Source organism: Artemia sp. Qi Xiang Cuo, chromosome 5, assembly GCF_049724085.1.
Source record: "Artemia sp. Qi Xiang Cuo chromosome 5, ASM4972408v1, whole genome shotgun sequence".
NCBI lineage: Eukaryota > Metazoa > Arthropoda > Branchiopoda > Anostraca > Artemiidae > Artemia > Artemia sp. Qi Xiang Cuo.
In genome coordinates, this window is record NC_142798.1 from 22,576,104 (window position 1) to 22,592,284 (window position 16,181).

Consider the following 16,181-nt stretch of genomic DNA (forward strand, 5'->3'; position numbering starts at 1 on the left):
GAGTGAGAGGGGGGTTAGTTGCCCTTAAATCACTTTCGACAATTACAAAGAGCACTAGCCCTCAGAATTTCCAATCGAATGAGCCTTTTTTGAAGTTTGAAGAGCGTAACTTAAAACCCTTGCCCTGAGGGTTGTGGAGGATTGTCTTCCTCAAAAACATATTTTCTATCTGGAAATCAACTACATTGAACAAAATGGCTCTCTCAAAAGTTTGATTGGATGTGTTTGGGGAAATGATGGGCGTGTGGCGGGGCTAGTTGCCCTCTAATCACTTTCGACTATTAAAAAGGACACTAGCCCTTTAATTTCCAATTGAATGAGCCTATTTTGAAGTTTCTACGACAGTGCCTTCTATAAACACCTTATATGCCCCTCGGGCATAACTTAAAACCCTTGCCCTCAGGGTTGTGGCGGAGTGTCTTCCTCAAAAATATATTTTCAATCTGGAAATCAACTACGCTGAACAAAATGGCTATCTCAAAATTTTGATTGGATGTGTTTGGGGGAATGATGGGCGTGGAAGGGGAGGGGTGGGGCGAGCTGCCCTCCTATCACATTTGACTATTAAAAAGGGCACTATCCCTTTGAATTTCCAATCGAATGAACCTTTTTTGAAGTTTCTATGACAATGCTTTCTATAAAAACCTTATTATGCCCCCAGGGCACAACTTAAAACCCTTGCCCTGAAGGTTCTGGGGGAGTGTCCTCCTCAAAAACATATTTTCTATCTGGAAATCAACTTCACTGAACAAAATGGCTATCTCAAAATTTTTATTGGATGTGTTTGGGGAAATGATGGGTGTTGGGGGGGGCCTAGTTGTACTCCAATCACTTTCGACTATTAAAAGGGCACTAGCCCTTTAATTTCCAATCGAATGAGCCTGTTTTGAAGTTTCTACGACAACACTTTCTATAAAAACCTTATATGTCCCCAGGGCATAACTTAAAACCCTTGCCCTGAGGGATGTGGGGGGGTGTCCTACTCAAAAATATATTTTCTATCTGGAATCAACTATGCTGAACAAAATGGCTCTCTGAAAATTTTGATTGGATGTGTTTGGGGAAATCATGAGCGTGGGGGGGGAGGGGGCTAGTTACACTCCAATCACTTTCGACTATTAAAAAGGGCACTAGCCCTTTAATATCCAATCGAATGAGCATGTTTTGAAGTTTTTACGACAACACCTTCTATAAAAACCTTATATGCTCCCAGGGCATAACTTAAAACCCTTACCCTGAGGGTTTTGGGGAAGTATCCTCCTGAAAAATACATTTTCTATCGGGAAATCAACTACGCTGAACAAAATGGCTATCTTAAAATTTTGATTGGATGTGTTTGGGGGAATGAGGGGCCTGGGGGGGGGCTATTTGCCCTCCAATCACTTTCGACTATTAAAAAGGGCACTAGCCGTTTAATTTCCAATCGAATGAGTCTGTTTTGAAGTTTCTACGACAACGCCTTCTATAAAACCTTATATGCCCACAGGGCATAACTTAAAACCCTTGCACTGAGGGTTGTGGGGGAGTATCCTCCTCAAAAATATATTTTATATCTTTAAATCAACTACGCTAAAAAAAATTGCTATCTCAAATTTTTGATGGGTTGTGTTGGGGGTAATAATGGGCGTGGGGGGGGGGGGGTGCTAGTTGCCCTCCAATCATTTTAGAATATTAAAAAGTGCACTAGAACTCTCGATTTCCATTCGAATGAGCCCTCTTTGAAGCTTCTACGACGACCCCTTCCATATGAAGTGCCTCTGGAAAAAATAAATAAATAATAAAAGATTGGAGCCGTACGGCCTTTACTATAGGCAACGCTGCAGCGTTGCCTCTGATTTACGCAAAAATAATACGCATTTTCCCTTGATAAGTAGCTCATTTTTTATGTTCACTTTGAGTTGAAATTTAGCACATAATGCAGGTGTTAAAAGTTACCCTTCTTTTGATAATTAACTAGCAATAATAACTTATGTTGACCGCTCAAAATAGAACTAGTCAGTATATAGGTTACCCCTCTAAGAAATTAGGGATTTCTTCGTAAATTTAATAAGAAAAAATATCTTTATTTGTGAGCGGCTTGCCCTGGTTAAGCGGTAATAGAGGGTTTAATTTACAAGCTGGTAAGAATGCACTCTTTCGCACAATTAGTGCCACAGCGGCCGTTCACTATAAGCCCAAATAGTTTTGGCTTATTATTAATTATTAGCCAAATAATATTTGGCTAATTAAAAGGATTCATATAAAGAGGGATAAAACACAACCTTGCTTAACTCCTGATCCAATACGAAGCAAACTACTAACCTCACTTCCTACCTTAACCGCAGCAGTGTTATTCCCGTCAATTTTGAGGAAAAACCATGCACACCTGCACCCTTGTGCTTCAAACACACCTATCATTGTATTAAGAACTGTCCTTAGAAATAAATTACTGACTGAAGAATTAATTTCTGAATAAAAACGAATTTTTTTGGTTTTATCCACACTTCAGATTTTCAAAGCTTTCAAAGGCCGAAAAATTTTGGCTTATTATTCATTATTGGTCAAATAATATTTGGCTAAGAAAAACGATTTATATAAAATTCATCAGGATTTTATTTTCGGGGATAAGGATGACCCTGGAAGAATGCAAACCAAAAGTTTATGATACCGAAACCAGTAATAATACAAATACATGGAACCTAATAAAAAGGATGGGAATTATTATTAGGGCTATCATATCAACAGACATCGGACTAAATCGAACAGCCTTGTGGTCTGTAATTATTGGCCTTAATAAGCCAAAATTTAATAAGTTTAATAATAATTTTGGCCAAATAACCCCAAAATATAAGTTTAACTTTCTGCTAGAATAACAAAAGGCACGTTGAAATAACCCGTATAGTGAAAAGCATATACTTTAACGTGATAAACGAGATAAATTTATCTGGGATAAAACCATTTGATCAGGTAGGGGTGGGATTTTAATTGTTAATTCAATATGGAGTTATAGTAGGTTAAATTTAGGTATGCACACCTTATATTTTTTTTTGGGGGGGGGTGTATAGAAAGAGTCTTACCTGTTGGTAACTTTGAGACATAACCTTTTTTTAAAGTCAAGTCGTATCACTTCCAAAATCTAATGCAAGACTGATGGGGAAGTTCGTCAGAAGAAAGGACCCTAAAGGTCCGGGGCGAACCACGTGGTTTATGGTTTTCTCACTGAGAATGAAAAAACAGGATTTTTCTCACTTGAAAAACAGGAATTTTCTCACTTTGATGGTTGTTTCTTGGACGGTTATGAGTGTTGGTCAATTTATTTTATGTTTTTCCAGGATGTCAACTTCAATTTATGTCTGTTTTATGGTTTTTGTCAGTGAGAATGAAAAAACAGGAACTTTTTCACTTTGATGGATGTTTTCTGGATTATTGAGTCTAATGGGGAACAGGGTCAATGACACTTCGTTCAAGATCTTGTTTTGTTGTTTTGGCCAAGTGCATGCTCGAGGCAAATGTCAAGATGTCCAGGAATAGGAAAAAGTTAGATCACGTGTTTCCTTCTCAGCCAATCAGCGAGTCGGATTCATCTCCCTTCTCAGCCAATCAGAGAGCATGCTTACATATGGTTTTCCCCGTTACATAACAATTCGCCCTTGAGATTTCATATATATCGGACATGCATTGTGATTAAATTATATGAGAATATTGTGACACAATGGATAGAACAACTGACATAATTGATGAGCTTGGAGCCTTGGCAGCCACAATTTGCCATGTAAGTTCTGTTTTCATTTTTATTTTCAAAATAAAATTATTTTCTTTGATCACCCTCCAGTATATCAAAGTCCCCCCTCCCCTCACAATACAAAACATCACCATGCTATCTTTATACTCGATAGAAAACATAAATGGTGTTCTTTTTAACCCCTACACACCCCCAAGTTGTTTAAAATTATATGTATCTAAATTTAAATATTTATCTGGCCTATAAAATTATACAATTTTAATATTTCTATATACGAGCTAAAAGCGACCACTGACTTCTGTCAATTCTTAAGGCATTATGCAGCTCTGTTTTGACATAAGGCTCTCCAGCGCGAGATTAAAATTAGCTGTCACCCTTTCCTGTGTATTTACGTTCGCTGCTTTGCCAAAGGGTTTGTTTTTCTCCGTCAAATTAAAACGGTTTTTCAGACAATTGCAATTTATAAAGCGCAGGCCTACGCAATCTTTATTTGGAAAAGTGAAACAGATTATTTTCAAATTAAGGTCTAACAATATATTTAGGACATTGGCGAAAGGGGGAGGGGACCATGCCTCTATTCTATCGCCATCATGGTAAAATGAAAAACAAAACTGTTTCTTTGCGTGAAAAGTAAGGGGCTGGGATGTCTATGAATAAGCTTTTTTAATTAATTAAAATAGCATTTGATTTCTGAGTTTAGTATATTTTTACTGAAAATGCTGGGGAGGGGGACTTCATTGTGATAAGTGCTTTTCTAGACAAAATTATGGCTAGAGGGTACTAATTTTTTTATTCTGTGAAATAAAAGTTATATATAAATTGAATAGCATTTGATTTCTGAGTTTAGTATATTTCTCGCAAATTTTACCTTTTGCTTGGGGGAGCTACCACCCATCAAACATGAATTTAAATATTAAAGTTACTTATGTACAGAATAAGTAACTGTATAAGTGCTTTGAAATTTGTATGAAAAATTAGAATATTTATATCTTGTAGATTGTTACTTTAGCTTGAATTTTACACGTTGAATTTGAATACATCCTTACAAACATTATTAAACCTATATCCAATTTCCCAAATTGTACCAATTTTTCATATGCTAATATTATTCAAACTGAACATTCGTATAATAATGCATTGAATTATTTCTGAGAAAAGTTGAATTTATTATAAGCAAACTATGATTTTCAGAGTTTAGGTTGCTTTCGACAAAGATTTCTTTTTACTTATGGCAAATTTCCACAAGGTGATTGATCCATGGCCCTTCTAAATGTGATAGAAGCTACTACACCCTGCTTCAATCCCTTTTTACGTATTCAAACTGAATGTTCGTATAACAATGCTTTGAGTTATTCCTCAGAAAATTGACCCCTCCAAATATTTACTCAGAGGGGCGGGTGCTGAAATGTAAAACGCTACTTATTTGCACATCATTTTCACAGTTTTCAAGTTGGGAATCTTCGAACACACTCCCTCCTTCTCAGTTTATTCTAAGAAAGTGAGCTGTATTTGTCAGAGTTTCATAAACATTACATATTTATTTAATTTAAGCACTTTTTTCAGATATAATAATGTTTGGTGTGATTGACGCAGAATATATTGGTCTGAAATGTGATAAGTGCTTTTCTACACAAAATTATGGCTAGAGGGTACTAATTTTTTATTCAGTGAAATAAAAGTTATGCGTAAATTGAATAGCATTTGATTTCTGAGTTTAATATATTTCTCGCAAATTTTACCTTTTGCTTGGAGGAGCTACCACCCATCAAACATGACTTTAAATATTAAAGTTACTATATGTACAGAATAAGTAACTGTATAAGTGCTTCGAAATTTGTAGGAAAAATTAGAATATTTGCATTTTGTAGATTGTGACTTTAGCCTGAACTTCACACGTTGAATTTCAATACATCCTTTCCAACATTATTAAACCTATATCCAATTTCCCAACTTGTACAAATTTTTCATATTCTAATATTATTCAAACTGAAAGTTAGTATAATAATGCTACGAGTTATTTCTGATAAAAGTTGAAGTTATTATAATCAAACTATGATTTTCAGAGTTTAGGTTGCTTTCGACAAAGATTTATCTTTACTTATTGAAAATTTCCACAAGTTGATTAATCCATCTCCTTTCTAATTGTGATATAAGCTGCTACACCCTGCTTCAATCTATTTTTAAGTATTCAAACTGAATGTTCGTATAACAATGCTTTGAATTATTCCTCAGAAAATTGACCCCTCCAAATATTTACTCAGAGGGGCGGGTGCTGAAATGTAAAACATTACTTATTTGACCATCATTTTCACAGTTTTCAAGTTGAGAATCTTCGAACACACTCCCTCCTTCTCAGTTTATTCTATGAAAGTGAGCTGTATTTGTTAGAGTTACAGAAACATTACATATTTATTTAATTAAGCACTTTTTTCCGATATAATAATGTTTGGTGTGATTGACACATAATATATTGGTCTGAAATATTCCTCAACTGGCATTATTTTCGAAGCAGCTTTCTTACTCCTAGACAATCAACGACGTTAAATTCATAGCTATAAATGGAACATCAGATAAAATATGAATAAGTACGAGAAAAACAGATGGAGTCAAACACTAAATTTTATAAATCGAAATGTCTTTTACGTTAAAACCATACGACCACATAATGAAAATAGCTATGAAATAAAACATATACAAGAGGAAATTCAGGAAATATGCAGTTTTTTCGGTGTGCAAGCTGTTTATGTTAAGAGAAACGTGCCAACTGATAAACTCTTACTAGAAAATTTTATAAAAAATAGCATTCTTGAATTTAAAAGACTTCAAATGTTAAAAATACCTACATTCAGTACATGACTAGGAAGATGAAGTCAGATATTTCGCTCAATGGATACCGGAAAAGATGCCTGACAAGGAAAAATGCATCAGATATCCAAAGACCTAAACTCTTGTTCTTCCTCATATCAAATTGATTAAGCCCTCATATCAAATGGATTAAGCTTCTTTTAAAAAAAATAAAAAAATGTCATTATGTATTTTTTCAAATGTTTTTAAATATGTTTAAGCAATAAATATCTTAAGCCTCAACCGTTTTTATTCTTTTATTTCATCACCATGAAAATTATACTTTCAGATTCACCATGCCAGGGAACACACTTTCAAGTTCAGCATGTTGGAGAACCCTAAATACTCACCACTATAGAGGTTAGTTAATCCTAAAAGGTTAAAGAATTTTTCTGAAATCACACTTTCAGATTCATCATGTCAGGGAACACACTTTTAGATTCAGCATGTCTTGGAACACACTTTCAGGTTCAGCACGTTAGAGAACCCTAAATGATAAGTTAACTCTGAAAGATTAAAGAATTTCTCTGAAATCACACTTTCAGATTCAGCATGTCAGGGAACACACGGGTGAAACTCTGTGGTCGTTATAATATACAAGTTCCATTTGAACAATGTTTTGAGGTTCCCCTAGCCCAACCCCAAAGGACCCCGACGCCCATACCCCAACCCGGAAGGAACCCCCCAATCCCCAAAGGCCCCCAGGCCCCCAAAGGCCCCCCGGTCCCCCAATGCCGCCAAAGGGCACCCAAGCCCCCAACGGCCCAAAGGCCCCCTGACAACCCTAAAGGCCCCCCTCCCATTTTTTAATACTTTTTATGTGCACTTGAGACATAGAAGGGCCCCCCACATTTCAAAAGGCGTTATTATATCTTTTCAGAACAAGTTCCTTTCGTAATATTCCCTCCTAAACCCATCTTACAAGTTGATGTACTCATCCTTTTCACCACAACTTTACCTTACGACTTTTTGAATATCCCATCACCATGTAATACTTTCAAAAGGCTTTTTTATTAAATGTTTACTGAACACACACAAATTTTTCATAGAAATAATATTTTTCGTCAGTGATAACACTTTTTCTGTTCGAACTAGCAAGTTTTCTGTCAAAGATACCTAATTTGTTCTTAGAAGTAACATTTTTGATTGTGATAACATCTTTTCTGTCACAAGTAGCAAGTTTTGCTTAACACTAACAAACCTTCTCATCAAAGTAATGATATTTTACCTTAATACTAACATACTTTTACTGAACACACACATAGTTCTCTTAGAAATAATATTTTTCGTCAGTGATAACACTTTTTCTGTTCGAACTAGCAAGTTTTCTGTCAAAGATACCATTTTTTTCGTAGAAGTAACATTTTTGATTGTGATAACAACTTTTCTGTCAGAAGTAGCAAGTTTTGATTAACTCTAACAAACCTTCTCATCAAAGTAACGATATTTTACCTTAATACTAACATACTTTTACTGAACACATACAAAGTTCTCTTAGAAATAATATTTTTCATCAGTGATAACACTTTTTCTGTTCGAACTAGCAAGTTCTCTACCAAAGATACAAAAATTTTTCGTAGAACTAACATTTTTTTATTGTGATAACAACTTTTCTGTCAGAAGTAGCAAGTTTTGCTTAACTCTAACAAACCTTCTCATCAAAGTAACGACATTTTACCTCAATACTAACATAATTTTACTGAATAGACACAAAGCTCTCTTGTAAGTAATATTTTTCGTCAGTGATAAAACTTTTTCTGTTTGAACTAGCAAGTTTTCTATCAAAGATACCAAATTTTTTCATAGAAGTAACATTTTTGATTTTGATAACAACTTTTCTGTCAGAAGTAGCAAGTTTTGCTTAACACTAACAAACATTCTCATCAAAGTAACGATATTTTACATTAATACTAAAATACTTTTACTGAAAACACACAAATTTCTCTTGGAAATAATATTTTTCGTCATTGATAACACTTTTTCTGTTTGAACTAGCAAGTTTTCTGTCAAAGATACCAAATTTTTTCTTAGAAATAACATTTTTATGATTGTGATAACGACTTTTCGGTCAGAACTAGCAAGTTTTGCTTAACACTAACAAACATTCTCATCAAAGTAATGATATTTTACCATAATACTAACATACCTTTACTGAACACACACAAAGTTCTCTTAGAAATAATATTTTTCGTCAGTGATAACACTTTTCTGTTCGAACTAGCAAGTTTTCTACCATAGATACAAAATTTTTTCGTAGAAGTAACATTTTTGATTGTGATAACAACTTTTCTGTCAGAAGTAGCAAGTTTTGATTAACACTAACAAACATTCTCATCAAAGTAATGCTTTTTTACCTTAATACTAACATACTTTTACTGAACACACACAAATTTCTCTTAGAAATAATATTTTTCATCAATGATAACACTTTTTCTGTTTGAACTAGCAAGTTTTCTACCAAAGATACCAATTTTTTCTTAGAAGTAACATTTTTTTATTGTAATAACAACTGTTCTGTCAGAAGTAGCAAGTTTTGCTTAACACTAACAAACATTCTCATCAAAGTAATGATATTTTACCTTAATACTAACATACTTTTACTGAACACACACACAGTTCTCTTAGAAATAATATTTTTCGTCAGTGATAACACTTTTTCTGTTCAAACTAGCAAGTTTTCTACCAAAGATACCAAATTTTTTCATAGAAGTAACATTTTGTGATTGTGATAACAACTTTTCTGTCAGAAGTAGCAAGTTTTGCTTAACACTAACAAACATTCTCATCAAAGTAATGATATTTTACCTTAATACTAAGATACTTTTACTGAACACACACACAAATTTCTCTTAGAAATAATATTTTTCGTCAGTGATAACACTTTTTCTGTTCGAACTAGCAAATTTTCTACCAATGATATCAAATTTTTTCGTAGAAGTAAAATTTTTTGATAGTGATAACAACTTTTCTGTCAGAAGTAGCAAGTTTTGCTTAACACTAACAAAAATTCTCATCAAAGTAATGATATTCTACCTTAATACTAAGATACTTTTACTGAAAACACACACAAATTTCTCTTAAAAATAATATTTTTCGTCAGTGATAACACTTTTTCTGTTCGAACTAACAAGTTTTCTACCAAAGATACCAAATTTTTTCGTAGAAGTAACAATTTTTGATTGTGATAACAACTTTTCTGTCAGAAGTAGCATGTTTTGCTTAACACTAACAAACCTTCTCATCTCAGTAACAACATTTTACCTTAATACTAACATACTTTTACTGAACACACACAAATTTCTCTTAGAAATAATATTTTTCGTCAGGGATAACACTTTTTCTGTTCGAACTAGCAAGTTTTCTACCAAAGATACCAAATTTTTTCATAGAAGTAACATTTTTTATTGTGATAACAACTTTTCTGTCAGAAGTATCAAGTTTTGCTTAACACTAACAAACATTCTCATCAAAGTAACGATTTTTTACTTTAATAATAACATACTTTTACTGAACACACACAAATTTCTCTTAGAAATAATATTTTTCGTCAATGATAACACTTTTTCTGTTCAAAATAGCAAGTTTTATACCAAAGATACAAAATTTTTTCTTAGAAGTAACACTTTTTGATTGTGATAACAACTTTTCTGTCAGACGTAGCAAGTTTTGCTTAACACTAACAAACATTCTCATCAATGTAATGATATTTTACCTTAATACTAACATACTTTTACTGAACACACACAAATTTCTCTTAGAAATAATATTTTTCATCAGTGATAACACTTTTTATGTTTGAACTAGCCAATTTTCTACCAAAGATACCAAATTTTTTCATAGAAGTAACATTTTTTAATTGTGATAACAACTTTTCTGTCAGAAGTAGCAAGTTTTGCTTAACACTAACAAACATTCTCATCAAAGTAATGATATTTTACCTTATTATTAACATACTTTTACTGAACACACACACAAAGTTCTCTTAGAAATAATATTTTTCGTTTCTATGTCTGAATCTATTTGTTTACATGTCTGGGTTGGTGTTTGGTTAGGTTAGGTTAGCTAAGTTAGGTTAGGTTAGCTCGTAAACATTTCTCCATGTTTAAGTTAGGTTAGGTTAACTTATCATGAGTGCTCATGATACGCTAACCTAACCTAACTAAAGCATGGTACAAAGTCGACATGGGGGGATTTTCCGGAGAGTATGATTAGGTTAGGTTAGGCTAGATCAAGTTAGGTTAGGTTAGGTTAAGTTAGGTTAGGTTAGGTTAGCCTACGTACGCGCGCGTACGTCATCCACATGTATGCGTCATCCACATGTTCAATATGGATTTCATCTTTGCTATTATTTGGTTCATTAATGGTAGTGACGTTTGCTGGCACTCTGTTTTTTATCGGTTCATCTTTATATTCTTTAGTGATATTTTCTGCCAATGCCCTTTTTATTTTTCCGGTAATTTCACTGTCTATTACACCATTATTTTTACATAAGTAACAGTTTTGGCACGTAGACAAGATATGGTTTATGATTTTAGTAGAAGAGTATGCCTTTCTTTTCCTCTTTGCTTTCATTTGAATGCTAATACCTAAAAGATGACGAAAGGTTCTATCAATAGGTAGCATGTTACCTATAGCACTAGCATGAAGATACCCCTCTTCATCAACTATTATTTTTATGTTGGCATTCTCTTTGAGTACTAACATCTCTGGAAATGATACTTTAGCATATCCACCATTTGTATAATTGAATTGTTTTGGTACTCCAAAGAAATTTAATTCCTTAGTGTCATGACAACGCACGCATACGTTTCCGATAGTGCTACCACTTGTACTTGTTTCATAGTTCAAATACTTCTCCATGTCAGCATTCAATGCAACAATAACACTAACATGTGAACAAATTTCTAATGGGGGGTCATCCAGATGTTCAATATGGATTTCACCTTTGCTATTATTTGGTTCATTAATGGTAGTGACGTTTGCTGGCACTTCGTTTTTCATCGATTCATCTTTATATTCCTTAGTGATATTTTCTGCCAATACCCTTTTTATTTTTCAAGCCATTTCACTGTCTGTCACAACATTATTTTTACAAAGGTAACAGTTTCGACACGTAGACAAGATATGGTTAATGATATTAGTAGAAGAGTATGCATATCTTCTTTTGATCTTCCGTTGAATGCTAATACCCGAAAGTTGAAGATGGGGTGCAACAAGAGGTAGCATGTTACCACAAGCACTGGCAAGAAGATTTCCCTCTTCACCAATTATTATTTTTATGTTGGCATTCTCTTTGAGTGCTATCATCTCTGGATATCTCACTCTTGCATATCCACCATAATAAGAGTTGAATTATTTTGGTACTCCAAAGAAATTAAATTCATTACTGTCATGACAATGCACACATACATTTCCAATATTGCTACCATTTTTACTTGTTTCATAGTTTAAATACTTCTCCTTGTCAGCATTCAATGCTACAATAACATTGACATGTGAACACACTTTATTAAAATACTCCATCTTCACTTTTTTTTTTAAAGATATGACTTATGTGTTTATCGTTCCACTGCGTAAAAAATACTGATTTAATACATGCAATAGACATACCAGTGGGGAAGCCACATCGTGTCTCAGACCAATCACAGAGTAAAATTGTTAGAGGTGTAAGCATATTTTGTCATTTTAAGATACGTATAAAAAAAATAAAAAAAATTAATAAAGTTGAATAATTTCTAAGTTAAAAAAAAATAGTTTGTTTTATATGAAAAAAATAGTGAATTAGAACCACCAGTCCTCATCATTATGAGTATCCAAAACTGGACTTAAGTTTCACATTTGAACCAGAGAATGGATCTAAGTTTCACATTTGAACGAGAGAATTGTATTTTCCATAATTTTCTTACATGAGACTAGAGTTTATGGTCAAAAACCCTTATTAGCTCAGATTCTACAGAAATAGTTTATTTTTTGATCCATAACTGGACTTAAGTTTCACATATGAACCAACGAATTGTATTTTCCATAATTTTCTTACGAAAAACTAGAATTTACGGTCAAAAACCCTTATGAGCTTAGATTTTATAGAAATGGTTTTATTTCTAGATCCAAAAATAGAGTTGACGGAAAAACACTTATTAGCTCAGATTTTATAGAAATAATTTATTTTTCGATCCATAACTGGACTTAATTTTCACCTATGAGCCAAAGAATTGTATTCTCCATAACTTTCTTAAAAAAACTAGAGTTTTTGATCAAAAACCCTTATTAGCTCAGATTTTACAGAACTAGTTTTTTTTTCGATCCAAAAATAGACTAAAGTTTCAGATTTGAGCCAGAAAATTGTATTTTCCATAATTTTCTTACAAAAACCTAGAGTTTACTGCAAAAAAACCCTTATTAGCTCAGATTTTACAGAAATAGTTTATTTTTCGATCCAAAAATAGACTTAAGTTTCAGATTTGAACCAGATAATTGTATTTTCCATAATTTTCTTACAAAAAACTAGAGTTTATGGCAAAAAACCCTTATTAGTTCAGATTTTACAGAAATAGTTTATTTTTCGATCCAAAAATGGACTAAAGTTTCAGATTTGAACCAGACAATTGTATTTTCCATAATTTTCTAACAAAAAAATAGAGTTTATGGCAAAAAACCCTTATTAGCTCAGATTCTATAGAAATAGTTTATTTTTCGATCCATAACTGGACTTAATTTTCACCTATGAGCCAACGAATTGTATTTTCCATAATTTTCTTACAAAAAACTAGAGTTTGAGGCCAAAAACCCTTATTAGCTCAGATTTTATAGAAATAGTTTATTTTTCAATCCATAACCGGACTGAATTTTCACCTATGAGCCAACGAATTGTATTTTCCATAATTTTCTTACAAAAAACTAGAGCTTGCGGCCGAAATTCTTTATTAGCTCAGATTTTATATAAATAGTTTATTTTTCGATTCAAGAGTTTACGGCCAAAAACCCTTATTAGCTCAGATTTTACAGAAATGGTTTATTTTTCGATCCAAAAATAGACGAAAGTTTCAGAGTTGAACCAGACAATTGTATTTTCCATAATTTTTGTACAAAAAACTAGAGTTTGCAGCCAAAAACCCTTATTAGCTTAGATTTTACAGAAATAGTTTATTTTTTGATCCAAAAATAGACTAAGTTTTCAGATTTCTATTTTCTGTCCGTTTTTAAGTTTTGATGTTGCTCCTTACTTTCAGTTGAAGAAACTTTTTTTATAATTTAATTTCAGATCGCGGGGGGCTGGGCACAGTTGAAGTTTTTTTCACGTATAAAAACCCTCCACCTCTTCTATGGAAGATCCCCCCCTCAAGACAATCCCATTCCAGTCGACTTTTGGAAGGTGTTTCTTCATTTTTCGATAATCAGGCAATTTTCTCAAACTCATAGCTTTTGACTGGCAACACTAAAGTTAAGGAATTGTAATTTTTTTTGGAAACAGCCTCTATTTTCTGTCCGTTTTTAAGTTTTGATGTTGCTCCTTACTTTCAGTTGAAGAAACTTTTTTTATAATTTAATTTCTGATCGCGGGGGGCTGGGCCCGGTTGAAGGTGTTTTCACGTAAAAATACTCTCCACCTCTTCCTTGGAAAATTTCCCCCTCAAGACAATCCTATTCCTGTCGACTTTGGAAGGTGTTTCTTCATTTTTCGATAATCAGACAATTTTCTCAAACTCATAGCTTTTGACTGGCAACACTAAAGTTAATGAATCCTAAATCTTTTGGAAACAGCCTCTATTTTCTGTCAGTTTTTAAGTTTTGATGCTGCTCCTAACTTTCAGTTGAAGAAACATATTTCTATAATTTAATTTCTTATCGCAGGGGGAGGGGGCTGGGCACGGTTGAAGTTGTTTTCACGTAAAAATACTCTCAACCTCTTCCATGGAAAATTCCCCCTCAAGACAATCCCATTCCTGTCGACTTTTGGAAGCTGTTTCTTAATTTTTCGATAATCAGGCAATTTTCTCAAACTCATAGCTTTTTGACTGGCAACACTAAAGTTAATGGGTCCTAAATCTTTTGGAAACAGCCTCTATCTTCTGTCAGTTTTTAAGTTTTGATGTTACTCCTTACTTACAGTGTAAGAAGCTTTTTTTATAATTTAATTTCTGATCTCAGTGGGCTGGGCACGGTTGAAGTTGTTTTCACGTAAAAATACTCCCCCAAAAACCATTTACAGCAATTTTTTGTTAAATAGTTATATTTCTCAACAATTTAAAATTGACAAAACATCGTAGTCTATTTTAAATTGACAACACTTTCCAAACATCACTTGTGTATTATACAGTACCCAATCAACCCATCTCACCCCAAGACACTTTTCAGCCATTTCTTGTTAAATTTTTTTATTTCTTAACTATTTTAAATTGACAACACTGTCCAAACATCACTTGTGTATTATACAGTACACAATCATCCCTTATTTCTTAACTATTTTAAATTGACAACATATCGAATTATATTTTAAATTGACAACACTATCCAAACATCACTTGTGTATTATACAGTACACAATGAACCCATCTCCCCCCAAAACACTTTTCAGCCATTTCTTGTTAAATTTTTTTGTTTCTTAACTATTTAAAATTGACAACACATAGAAGTATATTTTAAATTGACAACACTGTCCAAACATCACTTGTGTATTATACAGTACACAATATACCCATCTCCCCCCAAAACACTTTTCAGCCATTTCTTGTTAAATTTTTTTATTTCTTGACTATTTTAAATTGACAACACATCGAAGCATATTTTAAATTGACAACACTCTCCAAACATCACTTGTGTATTATACATTACACAATCAACCCATCTCCCCCAAAAACACTTTTCAGCCATTTCTTGTTAAATTTTTTTATTTCTTAACTATTTTAAATTGACAACACATCGAAGTATATTTTAAATTGAAAACACTGTCCAAACATCACTTGTGTATTATACAGTGCACAATCAACCCATCTCCCCCCAAAACACTTTTCAGCCATTTCTTGTTAAATTTTTTTATTTCTTAACTATTTTAAATTGACAAAACATCGAAGTATATTTAAATTGACAACACTATCCAAGCATCACTTGTGTATTATACAGTACACAATCAACCCATCTCCCCCCAAAACACTTTTCAGCCATTTTTTGTTAATTTTTTTTATTTCTTAACTATTTTAAATTGACAACACATCGAAGTATATTTTAAATTGACAACACTGTCCAAACATCACTTGTGTATTATACAGTACACAATCAACCCATTTACCCCCAAAACACTTTTCAGCCATTACTTGTTAATTTTTTTTTCTTAACTATTTTAAATTGACAACACATCGAAGTATATTTTAAATTGACAACACTGTCCAAACATCACTTGTGTATTATACAGTATACAATCAACCCATCTCCCCCCAAAACACTTTTCCGCCATTTCTTGTTAATTTTTTTATTTCCTAACTATTTTAAATTGACAACACATCGAAGTATATTTTAAATTGACAACACCATCCAAACATCACTTGTGTATTATACAGTACACAATCAACCCATCTCCCCCTAAAACACTTTTCAGCCATTTCTTGTTAAATTTTTTTAT